At 42.0% G+C, this 19838-nt stretch overlaps 1 protein-coding gene across 15 annotated transcripts in view; it reads left to right on the forward strand.

Moving 5' to 3' along the window:
* FAT3 (FAT atypical cadherin 3) overlaps nt 1–19838 on the forward strand; it is a 762831-nt gene that overhangs the window by 10703 nt on the left and 732290 nt on the right. The window contains exons 1-2 of one of the 15 annotated variants that reach the window (XM_043876673.1): nt 9563–10304; nt 11667–11855. The exons of 13 other annotated variants lie outside the window; for them this stretch is intronic. The gene's annotated coding sequence lies outside the window, so the exon portion shown is untranslated. Of the gene's footprint in view, nt 1–9562; nt 10305–11343; nt 11856–19838 lie in introns of those variants that run through there. One more of the 15 variants, XM_043876655.1, reaches the window with a different exon arrangement.

Here is a 19838-nt window from a genome sequence, read left to right on the forward strand (position 1 = left end):
TTAGCTGCCCCTGAACTGGTATGAATGTGAACGGCTGGTTTTATATGATTTCTTAATTCCTCATCTTCATAAGTTATGTTCTCCAACTAGGAGCAGTTTAATGTAATCTAACATTCTATCTTCCTGTAGACATAGCAGATCATTCACAGTCTGGGAGAACTAAATACGTATTTCACTGTTAGTCTTTCTGATGGCCTGTGCTAAGTTCTTCAAATTCATGTCATTGTTGGCAAAAATGCATTGATGTTCTCTTATTACCTTGGACTGATTTTACATGGAGCATATTAAACAAATGTGGTACCTGACCCTTCGAAAGTTAGCTTTTTCAATTGACTCTTATTTACCTAGATAGGCCCAGAAAAGAGGGAAATGCATGTGCTACCCAAGTCAGAAAGATGACACCAGTATCTTTTATTGAGATGAAGTGATGTCATCTACTTGGAAATGTCCTCATAACAAGGGGACAGAATGCCTTCCATTTATATTTAGAAGACAGTGACTACAGTGAGGAAATTATGCAATCTAGGCGATTGATCAGGAAATGTAAGACAAAAACACACTACCTTGCCAAATCAATTTCCTAGATCTCCTTGAATTATCCAATAATTAGATGATCTTTTACTTTGGAAGTGCAGATTTTGTATGTGTAATTATTTGTCTTAATCACTGTATTCCCAAGCTGTATTCAGGGGTAACACACAGCCTGTTCAATTTATACTCTATTTCTTTCTATTAACTAGACAGGATTAATAATATACTTCCTCTCAAAAGAGAGAGAGGGAGATACAGGTATTTTATAAGATTTGCCACTTTCATAGAGCTCATCAGTGGTTATTACAATAATCAAAGTGAATAAACTTAGATTGCTTTTATACAATAGATATGTTTTTAAATGGGAGTGTAAAACCTACTTTTTAAAGCAAATCACATTTTACGTGCATTCAATTAGGGAAAACTCTCCACTATTTCAGAGATCCTGTGGCACATTCTTTTATAAAGTAAAGGATATTTTGTTTCCCCTTAATTTATGTGTGTTTCAACTTTAAATGTTTGTATATCAGAGTTCTTAGAGGCAAGAGCATATACCTATGGGAAATATATTTCCTTTTAAACATGTGATGAACTGAAAGTTTGACCTTCTCCCTCTGCACTGCTTTGAAGAGAGGCATCAGAGGAGAAGCTAAATGGGGAAAACGCACCTGGAGTTAGAGAGGATGAGGAGGTCCTTGTCATTCATGGAAGTTGAGGAAATGTTAGAAAGCTTGAGGATTTCTATGCCATAAAGCCAGGCCAGTGCAACTCAGAGTTACACCTCTGATGATATCTGCTCCTTTGTGACATTTGCTGAAATAAACAAAAAAAATCACAACCTAAAATTTGAGGGTTATGTTTTATTTGGTGGACAAAACTGAGGACTTAAGCCTGGGACCCAGCATCTCAGGTAACTCTGAGAGACTGTTCTGAAAGGTGAAGGGGGAAGTCAGGATATACAGGGGTGTTTGCCACAGAGCCCAAGTAGTCAGAACGTCAAAAGATGACTATTAATAAAACAAAACCAGATATCTCATGTTAAGAAGTTTAGAGCTTTTCTCTGTGTGGGAAGATGCAAGAGTCTGGGCTCACTGAAATCACACCTTTGATGTGGACCTCGGCTCTCTGGGGCCAGTATCCTGTGCCTTCTCACTCTGAGTCTTCTCAGGGGGTGCACACTGGGCTGAGGGGTGCAGCATCTGACAGCTTGATGACTGGCATCCTCTTTCCAGCCTCAGCACTCATCTTCTGGGGCAGCTGTGGGGTCTGATGGCTGCAGCGTCCATCCCTGGCACAGTAAGGATGCTGAGTGGGACCAACCCCCTCCCCAGCCTTTGGAGCATCCGGAGAAGGGTCCCTTGGCTCAGGGCTCCTCAGCTGCCACGGTCCCTTCTCCTGGCTTTTGTTCTCCTCGGTGCTTGTCGGCATCTTTGTCCCTCCCCAGCTCCTACAGCCACTGTTTAGAGCCCTGTGCCATCCTGAAGGTCTTGTTTCAACCTAACCTGCTGTACTGCTTCTTAATATTTCTATACGTGGTTGCCCACCACAGTTGGTGTTGCTGTCATGACACCTAATACAGTCTGCCTTGCAATGAACTTACCTGTGTTGGTGTCTTTTTTCTCCAGTAGACCTTCATTCCACGGGCTCGGTGACATAACATGAATCTTTGAGCCATCACTCTTATCACTGCTATATCTTATCAGTATTTAATATTTTAAACTATATGACCATATCTGTTGATGTTCCAGCTTGAATAATGTATCATTGACTTGCACAGTGGAACATCTGAGACCAAACCTTGAAAAACAGCCCTTGGGTATTAGGACTTCCTTATGATTCTGGTACTGGTAGGATTTACAATCGGCTCTCCATATCCATGGGTGTTGTATCTGTGGATTCTACCAACCACAGAGAGAAAATATTATAAGAAATTCCAAATGATTTCAAAAAGCAAAATTTGAACTTGCTACACTGCGTGCGTGCTAAGTTGCTTCAGGCATGTTTGACTCTTTGCGACCCTATGGACTATAGCCGACCAGGGTCCACTCTCCATGGGATATTCCAGGGAAGAATACTGGAGTGGGTTGCCATGCCTTCTCCAGGGGACCTTCCCAACCCAGGGATCGAACCCACGTCTCCTGTGGCCCGTGCATTGCAGGTGAATTCTTTACCACTGAACCACCTGGGAAGCCCGTGCCATAAGTGATCCGAGTTCTATCCTTGACTCGGGAAGACCCCCTGGAAGAGGGCATGGCAACCCTCTCCACTATTCTTGCCTGGAGAATCCCACGGTCACGGGGGCCTGGCGGAGGACAGTCCAAGGGGCCATAAAGGATTGGACCTGACTGAAGAGACTCAGCACAACACAACCTAGCTTTTACATTGTATTAGGTATTGAAAGTAATGTAGAGATGATTTAAAGTATTTGGGAGGGTGGTATGTAGGTTACATGCAATCACCATGCTGCTTTATATAAGGGATTTGAGCAACCCATGGATTTTGGTACCAAGGGGAGCCCTGGAGCCAACGCCCTGTGGATAGTGAGGGAAGGCTGTAGTAGACTTGAGGTCCTTGTTGTCTAGTTGAAGAAAAAACCCTCCAGGCATGTATACCCAGGTTCTTGATTGGCGTGTCTGTCTATGCTGTGAATCTCTCCAGCAAGTTCTCAGCGAGTGTAGTAAAGACACGGAAAAGGCATGTATATCCAAGTGTTTGTCACTTTTTAGGAGTGCCACTTTGTTTGCCAGGAGGTTCTGATAGGCAGTTACTTACCTAATGATGCATACACGTGGATATTGATGTACACAGTCAAAGGTCAAATTTATGGGGAGGGGGAGACACCTTGGTGCTGAGTCTTCTAAGGACAGCATAGACTACATACGTGAGAATGTTTTTATTGTAAGAACATTTGGAGACTTTTACATTTATATTTAAAATGAAATTCTTTGTAAACATTTTTGCTGTAACTCTTGTTACACTAAATTATAATCAATGCACCATTTCAATGAGTACCAAGATACAGAGCTTCCCCAAGGGTATCGCTTACCCAGTTCTGCCCATCCTGGGCAAGAGAATCATACTTTCAGGGCTGAATTTACAGTGTCTGGGACATAATAAAGCTTATGCATGTATACATGAATGCACAGGATTACCTGGCAGTTAGAATAGATTAAAAGCAAGTCGTAAAATTCCAAGTATTTTTTCTTTTTTAAACTACATTGCACTAGAAAGCATTCTTTGAGGAGCTGGCCGGTAAAATCAACACGTGACCAGATGTGCATCTCAGGAATGTCATATTACCAAAAATGTTTAGTAACTATATCTTGAATGAATGGAAAAAAGGCTTTGTCTGTCTTTTAGACACTCCATCATTCTGTGAGCTTTACAAACAAAATCTCATTAACACCGAATGCATGGGAGCATGAGAAATGTGTAATGCTCTTAATTTCTTATTAAGTGATTTGTGTTTATTGAAAATTGGCTTGAAGGTACACTGAACATAATTCATAATATTGGATTTAGGTGAGGCTAGATATCTGAGTCTTTTCTGTACTTAGAATGTGCTTACAAGTCCACTATTGAAATAGGAGGTGGGAAGAGTGATAGCTTACTCCTGGAAGGATTTGCTGAGGTGAGAAGATGAGCTAGACTTGGGGTGTCCTTTTCTGATGCTCCTGTGCCTTTTAGGTCTGTGTGAATTGTGCAAGGCCCTTATTTGTGCAGACACGCTTCGTACGTGTCTGTAAGCAGATGAGTGGCAGCGAGGGCACTCAGGGGCTGGTAGAGGCAAATGTGAATCCCGCTTTTCCGCTGTTAGCTCATGAGGCCTGCTGGGTAGCAGCAGGCACTAGCAGACATTTAATTGTGTGCTAGGTAAGGCTGGCACAGCTCCAGCATCGTGGTGGAGTAAGAATTACCCTAATCAGCTGGGATATACTGCATATATTGATTAGAGTTGGATTTTCTTATGCAAAAAAAAAAAATCTTTATAAATAGTGGGAAAGTAATTGAGAGTAATTAAAAGGCAGAGAGTTAACTCACAGTTCTTTAGATGAAAAGGCATTTTGATCCTTTGCTTCCATGCAGATTTCTGGGCAGGCTGGAGCAGTTCGTGAGTGCCACATCTGAATGGTGGGATGATTGTCCCTGCTGCCCTGGAAAGAGACCAAATGGCCAAGCTGTGTAGTTGAGGCACGGGGGACCAAGGTCCAGCAGCTTCTTCTTGGTGGCTCTGTGCTGTGGGAAGCCTTCTTCTTTATTTGGGTCTGGGGGCTTTTCCTTTCTTTTTCTTGGCTTCACTCACTAATAGCTTTTAGTTATTATTAATATCCCTGATGAGAACTGAATTGAGATCCCAGTATCCTAGTGAACACTGATGGGAACATTATCTACACTGGAATTATCTAGAATTTCAGCATGTTTTGTCATTGCTTCCCTCTTTGCTTAAACTGAGAAGGCTTTGTAGTCATTTGGTATCACGGAAGCTACTTCATCTCTGGAATGATGACCTGAATAGTTATATGCCTGGAGAATTCTATGAACAGGGGAACCTGGCAGGCTACAGTCCATAGCTTTGCACAGAGTCTAATACGACTGAAACAACTCAGCACGCACACACACACTTCCTTTCTTGCTTCCTAGCCCTTTCACTCATATGCAATGTCTGCCACAAACTATATGCATGAAATACCTGCCGGCTGGATGGGTGAATGGGATGCTGTATACGTTTGGGATGCTGGCATGATTTAACATCTTTGTGAGAAGTTGTAGATCATGTTTTGTGGAGTTCCAAGCATCATTATGATCAGAGATCATGAATAACAAGGAGGCAAGGGGAATGGGGTATGGAAGAAGAAAGGGCTAAGATTTATTGAGCATTTACTATATCAGGCTCTTTGCATATGTACTTTTCTCCCATCATCCATCATGTTCTGGAAGGTGGTTGTTAGCATCATCATTTCGCAGGTTACGGATACATGATCAGGACTTGAACCAAGGTGACAGGCCTTAATTAGCAGGGTCAGGATTTGAACCAACAGCTCTAGTTGATAATCACGGTTCTCAAATGAGGTTGTACAAGTCCCCTTACCCGCAGAGGAGGATGGTCTCATACCGTCAGAGCTTGGTGGCGGAGCCCAGAGACAGGCCGTGAGCACCAGTCAGATTTCTTTGAAGGCCGAGTATTTTTCTACAAACATTTATGGGAATTTTACAGTCTCTTCCGTAATGTGTTTGGTTAAATGTGAAATCATATTTTAAATTACTTGGTTATCAGAGTACCAATACTTAATCTTTCTGTCCCAAATCTACTTACAATGGACCCACCTAAAGCTGCTCCTAATGTGTCCTCTGGGACTCTTATGGGCTTTCCATGGAGAGAGAATCAGAGCTGGCAATTTGGTTGGAAGAGGGATTGAGGAACCCATCTTGAAATTTTGTTCCACTAAAGTGTGGTTTTTTACTTAGATTGCATGTGTATTTGCAGTGACCTGGGGCTGTTAGCAAGGAGAAGGGTGCTAAAACCTCCCATGATTTTGTCTTGTTCATCCAGGAGCTTTAAGCATCCTGATGTAACAGCTGTGGATCCAAGTTTGAGAAGCAGGCATAGAACCATACTTCCCTGCATTATTTGAATGATAATTATGATGCCCCAAACAATTGCTATGTCTGTGATTAACTGGTTAGTTATAAATGGCATTTTATCCTAGGATGATAAAACTTGTAGGAGACACTTGAGAAAAGGAGAATTTGGATTAACAATCCTTGAAAAACAGAATACTCCGAAAGTTCCACTGGTCAGCAGGCACTGAATTTATGGAAGATTCTTAGAAAGCAATTCTTGACAATAATAACTTGCATTTTTTAGAACTTTTTTCTTTCTTTCTTTTTTTTTTTATTAGTTGGAGGCTAATTACTTCACAACATTGCAGTGGGTTTTGTCATACATTGACATGAATCAGCCGTGGAGTTACATGTATTCCCCATCCCGATCCCCCCTCCCACCTCCCTCTCCACCCAATTCCTCTGGGTCTTCCCAGTGCATCAGGCCCGAGCACTTGTCTCATGCATCCCACCTGGGCTGGTGATCTGTTTCACTATTGATAATATACATGCTGTTCTTTCGAAACAAGAACTTTACCACCTATAATTCATCATTCATTTTTACATTTGCTTGCAACAGCTAACATTGATAAGAGATTTATATATAGTATCTCATTTACCTACCAGCAACTTCTTGAGGCAGGTATCATTATTTTCTCTACAGATGAAGAAATCGGGGCACAGAGTTGACAAGTGACTTGTCCAGGGCGACACACTTTGGCAGGTGTCAGAGTCAGGATTCAAATTCAGCTTTATCTAACTGGATAATCTGTGCTCTTTATCCCTCCACTGGGCTACCAACTGTCTCTCTCCTTGGTGGAGTTCTGAGTTGCTGGCCTGTCCTCAGCCTCGGTCATAGTTTATAGTGACCCTCTAGTGATCCTGGGCTTCCCTGGGGCTCAGATGGTAAAGAATCTGCCTGCAATGTGAGAGACCTGGATTTGATCCCTCGGTCGAGAAGACCCTCTGGAGAAGGGAATGGCATCCCATTCCAGTATTCTTGCCTGGAAGATCCCATGGACAGAGGAGCCTGGTGGGCTACAGTCCATGGGGTCACAGAGAGTTGGACAGGACTGAGCAAGTTACACACAGGGATCCAGTGGAAACATCCAGATATCTCCAGACTGCAGTATCCTTGAAAACATCTGCCGGTGCATGCAAATCTGGTTTGATTTTCTAAAACTTGAGAATGCAACTCAGGACAGAGGAAGCAAATTGAGTCCCTCTAGAGGATCATATGGAGAAGGCAATGGCACCCCACTCCAGTACTCTTGCCTGGAAAATCCCATGGACGGAGGAGCCCGGTAGGCTGCAGTCCATGGAGTCGCAAAGAGTCAGACACAACCAAGCAACTTCACTTTCACTTTTCACTTTCATGCACTGGAGAAGGAAGTGGCAGCCCACTCCAGTATTCTTGCCTGGAGAATCCCAGGGACGGGAGCCTGGTGGGCTGCCATCTATGGGGTCACACAGAGTTGGACATGACTGATGTGACTTAGCAGCAGAGGGTCATAGGAAGAGCTGAGATGTTCCCTCTTGAAGATTAGTTTTCCCTTCCAGGATAATATGACAACACAAGAGGAAATAGAAAGATCAACCAGTACCTATAAATGTGGGCTGTTACAACCTTGCTGGAACTAACCAGAACTGCTGTGCTGATCTGAGTTGATCTGACTCCCGGGAGTTGGGCTATTAGATTCCCAGTGACCGTCATACAGTTATCCATGGCTACTGCTTACACAGGACGGTTTGCATCAAGAAGCTGGAAATCTGCTACCTTCTGGTTTTGATTTCTCAGCTGAATGTAAATAAAAAGATGGAAGATAAAAATGCAGAAAATTGCATTAGCTTGATTAGGGGCTTTATTTGCATAAAAGAGTCTTTGAATCACAATTACCCTCTGGCTTTGGACCCCAGCTCTTCTCGCCTTTTTATTATCCAGTCCAAGGTCATTACTGAAAGGCTTCCCGTTTCATGGACGAAGACTTACTGAAATATTAATTTCATTGCCTGTAGTAGATTCATACGGTCTGTTGAATAACTTGAGGTTCTGTCAAGATCACAAAGTGAAAGAGTTATTTTTATGCCTTTGGAAAGGTGGTTCAGGAATTTAACAGGCAGCTGAAACCCCCCTCTCATCTTGCCTGTGTTGTTGACAGAAACGGGTAGAACTCTGTATGTTCTGTGGTAATTACAGCAGTGAAACAACCATCACCGCGTAAGCTGCATCTTTAAGGCATCATGCAGGAAACATTTTTGTTTTATTTCCCTTTAATTGCACTGTGACTGGATTTAGATTTGATGCTTAAGACTCTGAGAGGGAAATGAACTTGTGACATTTGAAGTTTGAAAGTTTTTTTTTTTTTTTTTAGTACAGGTAGAACTTGAATATTCATTATTTTAATGCATGCCTTTTCAGTTTGTATCTGTTTTAATACAAAAACTGGACTTCAATACTGTTTTTTTTTTTTCATTGTTCTTTTGCAGCTTTGACTGTATATGTAATTTAACCCAATGTATTAAAAAGAAGTTGCATTCTTCAATGGTAAAGAGCCCTCCCTTAGTGGTAGCTAATGATAATAATACTCGCAAGCACAATTCTTTAAAGCAAACTAAGGCAAAGCAAAAACAAACCCCAAACTGCAATTGAAGGTTTTTGCATCATTACAGGCAACAGCCTAAGGCTGTAACAGAAAAGCTTGGTGAGAGTTTGGCTTGTTTTTTTAACATGTTGTTTTGTCTGTTGTGAGTAGACAGGCATTATTCTTGGTCCAAGTAACATATATCAGTTGACAGAAGCCAGCAACTTACTTACCTGGTCTCACTTTGGAAATATGCTTGGAAGTTACTATTTTATTGTTCTTTTCAGCTGGTTTTGCTCACAGAGTGATTCAGTAGCTCTTTCCATAGCTGTTTTCCAGCCTATTTTATAATCCATACTTGTTCCATCGCTGCCCCCCCCCCACCCCATCCTTGCACTGCTGGAATCATTTCTGTTTTACTTTAAAAACCAGTGTGCTAAATGTCACAACAAAATAAAGCATGGATTAGAAACAGCATTGCAGTTGCAGACTTAATGCCTTTGTGACATCTCATTGCTATGTAAATGAGATTCAAGGAGGTCATCTCTTTAGCAGTCACTCTAGCCCTGGTATCTACTTGATATTCCTTGGCCAAACTTACTGAGCATTCATTACTGAACCGGCCTAGGTGTTTAACTCTTTGTTGACTCTGAACCTGCTAGTCGAGGCTGCTGAGTTCAACAGCTCCTTCATTAGTGGATGTTTTCATTTTAAGGAGCTCTTTGCGTCCCCATGCTGCTTCTCAGGCTGTGGGCACCTCGGGACCCGAGCTTCTGCTCACAGGATGCATTTGTTTGTAAGCCAGGACCGCACTGGGAAAGCACATTTGCAGGGCTTCCTTTGCTGTCTCAGGCATTTTTATCTTTCCTAACTTCTATATATTTAGGTAGATGTTTTATTCACTTGCATCTGTCACAAATTCTTGCAGATATTCTGTAGAAAAATGTGTGTCTGGGCTGGTAACTGTTCACATAAATACTTCCTTTAAAATTAATTGTCCACAGTTCAAACTTGATTTCATCTGATTTTGCAGATGTGTTAAGAGTAAGTACACTTGTTACTGAAGGCTGTGGAATCTGATTTTAATTCCATAAGAAACTTTAATGAGTACAGATTGTTGCTGGTGTTACATTTACTTGGTTAAAGGGAGTTTTTAATTCACTGCTGTGATTTGTTCTTTTTTAAAAAAATGTAATTATTAAAGTATGATCAATTTGTCTCATAATTCCAGTTTTGAAGGAGCCTTTTGCAGTCCGAGCAACTGGCCATATTTTAAATGGCTGATTCATTAAGTCATTATTCTCTCAGTGGTTATTTCAATACAGTGGGTTTTCTTTACACACAGGTGCTGAGCTGTGTAAACACTGAGTTCTGAGATTTTGGCTCAGAGAAAGCACACCTTACCCTCGGTGTAAGAAGGCTTAGGCATCTGGAGAAGAGCGGTCATTTGGCACCTCGCTCCCCTCCACATTAAGAACTGAAACACTGACGTTGATGAGAGAGGTGATTTGAGCAGCTCTGTGTTCACATGAAAATTCCAGAATGAGGATTTGACCCCTTTCATGGATTAACAGATGTCTTTGGATTAAGGTACTGAATCAACTACAATAATTTTTTAAAAGCTACTTTGGCCTTTTATAAACCAGTACCTTTCAAAGTGTCATATCTGACTGCCTACGGGCGTGAAGGACTGCTCAGACGTCTGATAATGACAGGTTATCTGGAATTCTGCTGAGAGTGGCATTACGCCTTCATGATTTTGATCAAGGGCAGTAGAAAACCACCAGTAGTTAAAATAGTGGGACAGAATTTCAAGGGCTGGTTCGAGGCAGGATTAGAGTGAAAGCTTAGAACCACCCTTCTCTGTGCGTTTCCACCTCCTCTCCTGTTCTTTACTGGATCATAAACATTCATGGTGACCCTGTTACACTCTGCGTCTTACTACATGCTGGGAGAGTTGAGGATGTAAATACAACATTGTTCTTGGCCTCTGGAAAGCTAAGATATGGGGGTGAGATAAGGCCTCCCAGTAACCATCAAGGAATAAGTCGTGGTTTTGCTACAGTGGCTGTGCTCTCCTGGTTTGGACTCAGAAGTGTTTTCCGTGAAACTCCCCTGGCAGTTACTTCTCATCTGTCTCTTATGAACACCTCTGAAAGCAGCAGAAGGGGACGACAGAGGATGAGATGGTTGGATGGCATCACTGACTCGATGGAAATGAGTTTGCGTAAACTCCGGGAGTTGGTGATAGACAGGGAATCCTGGCATGCTGCAGTCCATGCGGTCACAAAGATTCAGAGACGCCTGAGCGACTGAACTGAAGGCAGGACTCCCTGTTCAATGCTGGAAGATCCTGATACAGAAACCAGGGGTGGCCAGTTATCTAATAACTAATGCTTAAAGAGTCCAGTTTCTCAACTTGATGCTCCTGATCTATCCTGGTGATTGCTATTTACTCAAGGAACAATTTAGAAGGAAATCTTATTTAGTAGGTGTGTTATGAAGAGTGTTAGTTAGTTGCTCAGTCATGTCTGACTCTTTGAGACCCCATGGACTGTAACCCAACAGGTTCCTCTGTCTGTGGAATTCTGCAGGCAAAAATACTGGAGTGGGTGGCCTTTCCCAAGGGATTTTCCTGATTCAGGGATGGAACCCAGGTCTCCTGCATTGCAGGCAGATTATTTACTGTCTGAATCACCAGGGAAGCTAGGAAACAGAATATGTCATTTTCAGAGATTTTTTTTTAATTGTCATGAAATCTTTTCATGTAAAGAGGCCCTCCAAGTTATTGTTTTATCAAGAGACAGGTATCATTGATGAGTTGTGAATTTGGATTTACCAAACAGTGTTCGATATTTTACAGTCCGGGGATAGCCTGAGTTGGTTTGCAGAGCAGCTTGCTGCCTCGCGGCTGCCCCTTCTCCACAGCTTTCATTTTTCCACCTCAACCAGGTGCTGAGTTGTGGGACCTGTTGAACTGAAATCAGCCAATATTGATTAAAATGAAGAGGAGACAAAGCTGGAGAATGTAGAAGCTGAAATGAGATAAAGTCTGAATATCATTTGTTTCTGCTGTCATTGTTTCCGTTAGCACAGATGACCCAGTGGAATGCTTTCAGGCGTGGGTGAATTATCACAGTGGTAAGTTTTCTTCTGAGGCTTTTGAGGAAAGTTTTAAAAATGAGTTCACTCAGAGTTAAGAGTTAGACGGAAATGTTCTTTGCTGGAAGCCCTGGTTTTTTGTTGTTGTTTGTTTGTTTTAATTGCCTTGCTCTATGTTTTAGAAAACTGTCAGAAAATAAAAAATTAGCAGGTCAACCATTTTGCATCCTCCCCAATCCATTGTTTCAGAAATCGGCTTTTTTTTTTGCCAGAGATGCTGGTTGATAGACTGCTCTGTGTTCACCGTTGTCATCAGAGTTTGTAAACCCAATGTTAAAGAGTTCTTCCTGGATCCTTGGCCTGCAAATAGGGTAAAATGCTACCAGATGAGCCACAAGGCTTCAGTTTGTGGTCCTAACCAAAAGCCAAGGACTTTAATTTTAGATCCAGATTCCAAATCATGAATTTTTCACTGGGTATGATTTTTTTAAACTACGGATCCAATCTTTATTAAAATGCATTAACACAGTAAATAACAACTCTATTACTGTTCATTATATATAACAATGGATAAAGATCAGAGTTTAAAGAAATGAGCACCCAAGTAAATTTGCCTTTATCTTTCCATTGTGATTTGTATGGCAACCCTTTTCTTATACACACACTTGATTAGAATGCTCCTCTCTGCCTTACAATTTCCCCCTCAATTCTAGGGTCAGAATCTCCTTTGGGGGGAAATTTAGAAGAGGCCTTTGAAGTAGCTTAGCCCAAAAAGACCTTGGAACTGTTAACTGTCATAAGAAGAGGGGAGGGATGTTTTTGAAATGTGAGAGTTTGGGGCTAACTGTATTGTTTTATACTGTGTTTATGTCGTTGAGTTCCTGATTGAACTCTGTACTACTCGAGTAAAAATTTACTCTTTTATGTTCACTCTATAGCTCTTGCTAGATGGAGTAAATAAAAGCACAAATCTCTAGTTGAATTTGAATTGAGCAACCAGCAATTCTTTTGCATAAGTATATCCCCAGTATTACATGAGACATATTTTTATCTGTCCATTCAACTCCTGCACAGATCACAGTTCATTCTATAGAGAGTATTGAGAAGGGGTTTGTTGAATGACTGAATGAGCCTCCAAGGGGAAATATCCAGGCGTTAGTTCAAAATGCTAACTGAGAGCACAGTAGAGCTTGATTCAGGAGTCACCGTCACATGCAGGGGTGGTACTTGAAGCCATGGAGATTGTCTAGGATCATTGTGTTGGCCTAAGGTTCTTCAGGGTCTTCCCAGGATGGCACCAGTGGTAAGGAACCCGCCTGCCAATGCACCAGACTTAAGAGATGCAGGTTCCATCCCTGGGTCGGGAAGATCCCCTTGAAGAGGGCATGGCACCCCACTCCAGTATCCTTGCCTGGAAAATCCCATGGACGGAGGAGCCTGGTAGGCTGCAGTCCATGGGGTCGCTAAGAGTCGGACACGACTGAGCGACTTCACTTTCACTTTCTTTATAGGCAGAGAGGAAAGGGCCAGTGGAAGTGTCAGCCTGGGCTGCAAACACGTGGTGTCCTCAGAAGATGGTGCCCGCCAGATGGTGCCCAGGTGGTGAACGGGGAGCGGATGAGAATGCAAGAGAGGAGAGAGGTTAATGGAGAGAAGTTCTCAAAGCAGCAGGGTGGGAAGGCAGTGAAAGAGCCCGCGGAGACTGCCCCGGGCTGGGGAAGGGGAGTACTTCCCCCACAACAGGAGTGGGTGAGCTCACTCCGTTCTTAGGAAGGAAAGGAAGAGACGTCCCAACCCACAGCCTTGGTTTCCTTGGAAAGGCTGGGAGCTCGGCGAGAGTGAAGAGACTCTGGGAAGCAGGGATTTTAAGGAGACTGTGATGGTTTGGAGTAGGCAGTAAGGCAGAAAGCACCACATTTACTGTGCAGCGTGGAGACTGCTGGGGTGGAAGCTTATTTGTGAGCATCCATATGTCACTCTGATACATGGGACTTTCCTGTAGTCTTAGCTGCCTGAAAAATGCAGAACATGTAACAGACGGAGGGTTATGCAGAAATTGCAGGTTGTCAAGAGATGTTGGTCAGAAAGGCATGAGCTGATAATACCGGAGATGCTTGTGAATGGGAATATGAAGAAAAATGAAGAGAAAGTGGAAAAGGAAAGGAAACCGAGAGTGTCACAGGCTAAAGTCTGGGTGACGATGAAGAGCAGGTGTGGAAGGAGATGTGAGGGGGGTAAGGCGGGTCGGAAGTTACTGGAGATGCTGGGGTTTCTTAGTGATTTTGGGGGTGGACAATCCCAAGGGTCTGGGGCGTGGCTGTGGAATCAGGCTCTGAAGCTGAGCTGAAAGGTGTATATTCAGGGACTGAGGCGACTATGCTGGGTAGGTTAGCATGGTGGATTTCTTTTTTAAGTATTTATTAATTTAGTATTTGTTTGGCTGGGCCGGGTCTCAGTTGCCTCATGTAGGACCTTTCACTGCGGCCTGCGGGCTCAGTGTTTGAAGGGCATGGGCATGTGGGATCTGAGTTCAGTGACCAGGGGTCGAACCTCAGTCCTTGCACTGGCCGGGGGGCTGTTTAACCACTGGACCACCAGAGAAGTCCTGGCAAGCTGGATTTTTTTTTCTTTCCATGTTTTTTTCCCATTTTTTCTTTCTTTTTTTGTCCATTTATTTTTATTAGTTGCAGGCTAATTACTTTACAATATTGTAGTGGTTTTTGCCATACATTGACATGAACCAACCATGGATTTACATGTGTTCCCCATCCCGATACCCCCTCCCGCCTCCCTCTCCATCCCATCCCTCTGGGTCATCCCAGCGCACCAGCCCTGAGCACCCGTCTCATGCATCCAACCTGGGCTGGTGATCTGTTTCACCCTTGATAGTATACTTGATTCAATGCTATTCTCTCAGAACATCCCACCCTCGCCTTCTCCCACAGAGTCCAAAAGTCTGTTCTGTACATCTGTGTCTCTTTTTCTGTTTTGCATATAGGGTTATCGTTGCCATCTTTTTAAATTCCATATATATGTGTTAGTAAACTGTATAAGGTGGATCTTAAAGTCACTGGAGGTCCTGGCGGGAGAGTAGGCAGCTCTCGTTCCAGCAGGGGACCTGAGGGAGCCTGGAAACGGCCTTCTTCTGATCTTTGTGAGGCTCCGCAGCCCTTGCTCTTCTGGTCTGTCTCTGCCCCTGCTGGCTGTGATGTCTTTTCTGTGACCATTGAAGCAACTCACTGCACATTTGCATGAAGAAAGATGATAAACTAACACTGCACTACTGCTTGGGCACTTCTCTGTTGGTAACTTGAACTTCCATCACTATTTTTTTGCAAATCAGAAGAGAGCTGTTTTCTAGTTTCCTCTGTGAAAGAGAGAGCACTCTTTCTCCCTAAGTTGTTGCTAAGTTGTTGGGCATTGTTGAACATTTACTGATACCTTGGAGTCTGTGTTGTGACTACCTTCTTTGAGGAAGCCTGTCTGTTGTAAAATATTTGGGCTCACTTATCTTTTTACCAGCTTTTGGTTGCAAAGTATCCTCTAAAAGGAACTGGATCCTTTTCTACTGAAAAATGCAAGTTCATGTATGATAACTTTAGTAAACTAAATAAAAATAGCACTTAAATGGAAATTTAAGAGGAACCTAAAAGAAATAACTAAATGGTTTCTCTCTAGAGAAGTTTCTCCCCATCGGCCCCAATCCTTCCTCTCTTCTCTTTTTCTATACAACCTTTTTTTTTTCACCTGCAGAAAAGAGGACTGTGTTTTAAATTTACCTTTGTTTCTGAAGTTTTTTTTTCCCACAGGAATGACTTGATTTATATCTCATGCTCTCTCCTGTATCAGTTGAAAAATCAGAGAAAATGAATTGAAAGTGTATCATTTTTTAATATTTGAATCATCACATCTCATACTAGATTTCATATCTTATACAGATGGCATTATCCTTTGCATGTTTTCCCAGTTTGGAATTGCCAAAGGAAAGACTTGAATATGAAAGATAATGAATGTTGGGGACAGATTATTAGAATAGTTGTCAGATGTTATGAATGTCCTATTGGTTTGGCTGGAACGTATAAAAGTTTTCCCTTTGATGAAATCTGTGCAGAAAATTTTATGCTGCACTTGACATCCATCAGTATTTTCAGAACTAAAGCATTAAAAAGAAATTTAAAGTTTTCTTTCAATACTCTATCCCAACTTTATTTATATTGTCATTGGGGGAAATAGTAGATATTGGAAAAAAGGAAAAACAACTGATGTTGATTGTACTCGACAGACAAATAGAATCTCAGAACTGACTACATGATGATGACATTTCTACACTCATTTTGATAAGGCATAGAGTTTGTTTGGCGTTTGAATAATCTGTATTAGATAGGCAATTCCTAAAAGACAGAGTGAGTTCTAACACCATAGTTCCATTAGCAGTCCTGAAAAGATGTAACAACTATGGCGTTTTAGGGCTGAAAGAAACTAGAGAGAGTCTGACTTAATCTTTCTTTATAGATCAACTGAGCTTTTGAGGGCTAATAAATTTACCAGGATTGTGAAGCTAATTTGGGGCCTAGTGAGGGGCTACACTTGAATATTCTAAAATACAAATTCTGCTCTCCATCTAGGTCCCGTGTTAGTTCCCTGATTGGTTATCTAGGTTTAAGCACTTTAGCATTTGCAGGCTGAATTTCAAGGTGTGGTAGGCATGTTAGGGGGCTTACTTGTGATTTGAAAATAAGTTAAAGTACCTGCATTTAGCTCAGAAAATACGGGAACATTTTGACAGTCCCATCATTCTAGAAACAAACTCTCTCCCCTTAGATGAACTTGCAGGGAGTAACTGGGATGAATGTGATGATCAGATGGGAATGGGAGACAGCAACAAGACTTTGAGGAAAAGTGAAAACGCAGAGGCACACGTCATCCAAGATGTGTCTCTCACTCATCAATCCGTGTTTATCCGAATTGGAGGTCTCCGTAAGTGAACTGAATGCTTTCAATCCAGACATGTCAGTGATTGCAATCGACCGAGCGTTCTGTCACACCTGCCTGCTTTTCTTTCTCTTTCTCTTTACTTCATTACATATTGATTGACTTCTTGGGTTTTACAAGTTCATAAATCACCTTCTTTTAAGAGGCTTTTTGGCTTTTGTGTGTGCAGACTGAGAGTACTGGAAAAGATTGATACTTGAATCACAGTAACAAAGAACTTCATCTTTCCTCTTTCAGCTTCATATGCAAGAGTGAAACATCAAAAGACAGTGTCATTATGATGAAACCGACTTAAAAGCAGTGGAAACACCTTGTAAAAACCTGGAGTGGTAGCAGCCAGCCCTCCTGAGTTTAGGGGAAGCTCTCGCCTTACACTCTTGGAGAGAGTAGACAGATCTGGAGAGACTTCACAACCAAGAAGAGAATTCAGCACTAATCATGTCGTCAAGTGCCACCCTTGCAAATAACAGCAGATATTCTTGGGTACAAACATGCTCAATCGTGTCTGACCCTTTGCGACCCCATGGACTGTAACCCACCAAGTTCCTCTGTCCATGGAGTTTTCCTGGGAAGCATACGGGCATGGGTTGCCATAATGTCCTCCAGGGGATCTTCCCGACCCAGGGGTTGAACCTGTGTCTCATGCATTGCAGGCGGATTCTTTACCATGGAGCCACTGGGGAAGCCTGCAGATATTTCTACTTGATTGCAAATCCATAATCCTGGTACAGGATAAAATAGATTTTTGTCTGTCATGGAGGGTTACATTTCATGTGCCCACAGTAGAATAATATAAGGCTTGATACCGGTGATCTCATCTGCTCCTAAAATTTTTTCAAATTCATAAATCTTAGGAATCAAAGTTTATTACTGTACTTTTCGTGAAAAAATGGTCCTTGTTCTCTTTGCTGTAAACATTTTAAATTCCTGTTTTATGGATGAATCCTAAAACATTCACTTCTATGTCTGGATACAAACAGATATTTAAACCCTGTAAGATTTTTTTCCCCTATTTTTAGCACCTAAGTGTTTTTCATTATAATATAAAGCAGTTACATGACATTTAAAATTCTTATTTTGCAGATGAACCCTAAAATACACTTTTTTTTTAATTTACTGATACAAAGTGGGATGTTAACACTGAAGGTATAGTTTCCTGTTTTTGGCATCTAAGCATTTTTTATTATAATATAAAACAGGCACATGGGACTTTTATGGAAAGGCCTATGAGGTTGTATAATAATAATGTCTATTGTCCCCTTAAATAACAAGGAAGTCTACTTTGTAGATTGGTCGTCCAGCATTAGCAACAAAAAAATCATATTCCAGGCATTCTTTCATAGCTGATTTAATTTGGAGATATTCAGTCATTCCTTTCTGAATTAATTTAATTTCTGACAGCCAGTTTAATGCATCAAAAGGGAAAAAGAAAGCAAAAACTGCCATTGAGGTTGTCTGTAATTAATAGAGCTGACTTCTGAAGCACTCCAGACCGCTAAGCCCTCACATGTGAGAAGTGGCTTATTCTGAAGGGACCGTGCTTTGAAAGAGCAAAACAATTGAGGCTGGAGAAGAGGGGCTGGGAACCAGTGTGTTCTTTGGTGATTCAGAGCCATGGTTTCTATTTTCTCTGTGAGGGGGAGGCAGAAGGAGGATGGGAAACGTTCTGGGAATAGCTGTCTTTTCTTCGCAGCATTTGCAAACAGAATTTGCAGGCAGAAGTGTGTCTCTTGCACTAGTTTAGTAAAATGACGTGAACTCCCACAGTGTTGCTATGGAAGGTCCCACCCGTGAAGTGAGGTGAGAAATGCCGGCCGTATTTACTGTGGATCAGTCAGTGTCTGAAGTACATGTGGTACTTGCTTGGGATGGTTTTTAGTAAATAAACAGAGCCAGAGAACATTCCCTTGAAACCAGAATCTGAAAAACCAAAATGAAGTGTGTTTCAAGACTTTGGTAGAATAAGCATCGTTGTTCCCTGAAAGGTAGCACTGTGCTGGTGTAGGTGGTCTCACGTAAGCGTCCTCACCTCTGGCCGTGGGTGGTGATGCTGTCCTGCATCTTTATAGGTGAGGAAACCCAGCCTGAGGTAGGCGCCTGGGTTCACATCTGAGTAATGCAAACCAGGTATGTTGCGATCACAGTCTTTCTTCAAAAATGTGTAGAATAGGTACTTACCTGGCAGTCCCAGTGGTTAAGAATTCACCTTGCAATGCAGAGGATGCATGTTCAATCCCTGGTCCAGAAACTAAGATCCCAGATCCTGTGAAGCGACTATGCCTGAGTACCGCAGCTAGAGAATCTTGAGTGCCGCAGCCAAATAAAAAATACATATTTTTAAAAAACTGTAGAATGTATCAGGTTATACTAGTTGAATTTATCCAATTATTCATCTTAATTTTTTAGCGAACTTTTAGACATGTAGGAACCTTTAACATTTAGGGAGGCATCAGAGGATGAGACGGCTGGATGGCATCACCGATGCGATGCACATGAACTTGGGTAAGCTCCGGGAGTTGGTGATGGGCAGGGAGGCCTGGCGTGCTGCAGTCCATGGGGTCACAAAGAGTCGGACACGACTGGGCAACTAAACAAGAGCAACAACAACATTTAGACATAAAAGCAGGCATTCAGTTGTTAAAACAAGGAAAATGAATTGATGGAGTAAGCGAAATACAATGACTTCATGGTTTTCCACAACCAGATATTTTTCTACCCTGGTTTTCTTACCTCTTACACCTCCAGTAGTGTGTTTAAGGAGTTCACATTTATTTTAGTATTAATCAAAGTAGAAATTAATTTAAAAGAGATGAGTGTGGGAAAAAGTCCACAAATTATATTTCATAATTAAAAATTGCCTTTTCAGTAATTCATTGAATGAACATGGAATTTGAGTGCCTACTTTGTTCCAGGCTTTCTGAAGCTGCCAGGGATACATGGGGATGAGACAGGCAAAATCTTGTCCTCATGAAACTTACAATTTTTTGAGGGAAAAGATAGCTAATAACTAGATTTGATTTCCTTTTATCC

The sequence above is a fragment of the Cervus elaphus genome, chromosome 2, assembly GCF_910594005.1.
Source record: "Cervus elaphus chromosome 2, mCerEla1.1, whole genome shotgun sequence".
Taxonomy (NCBI): Eukaryota; Metazoa; Chordata; class Mammalia; order Artiodactyla; family Cervidae; genus Cervus; species Cervus elaphus.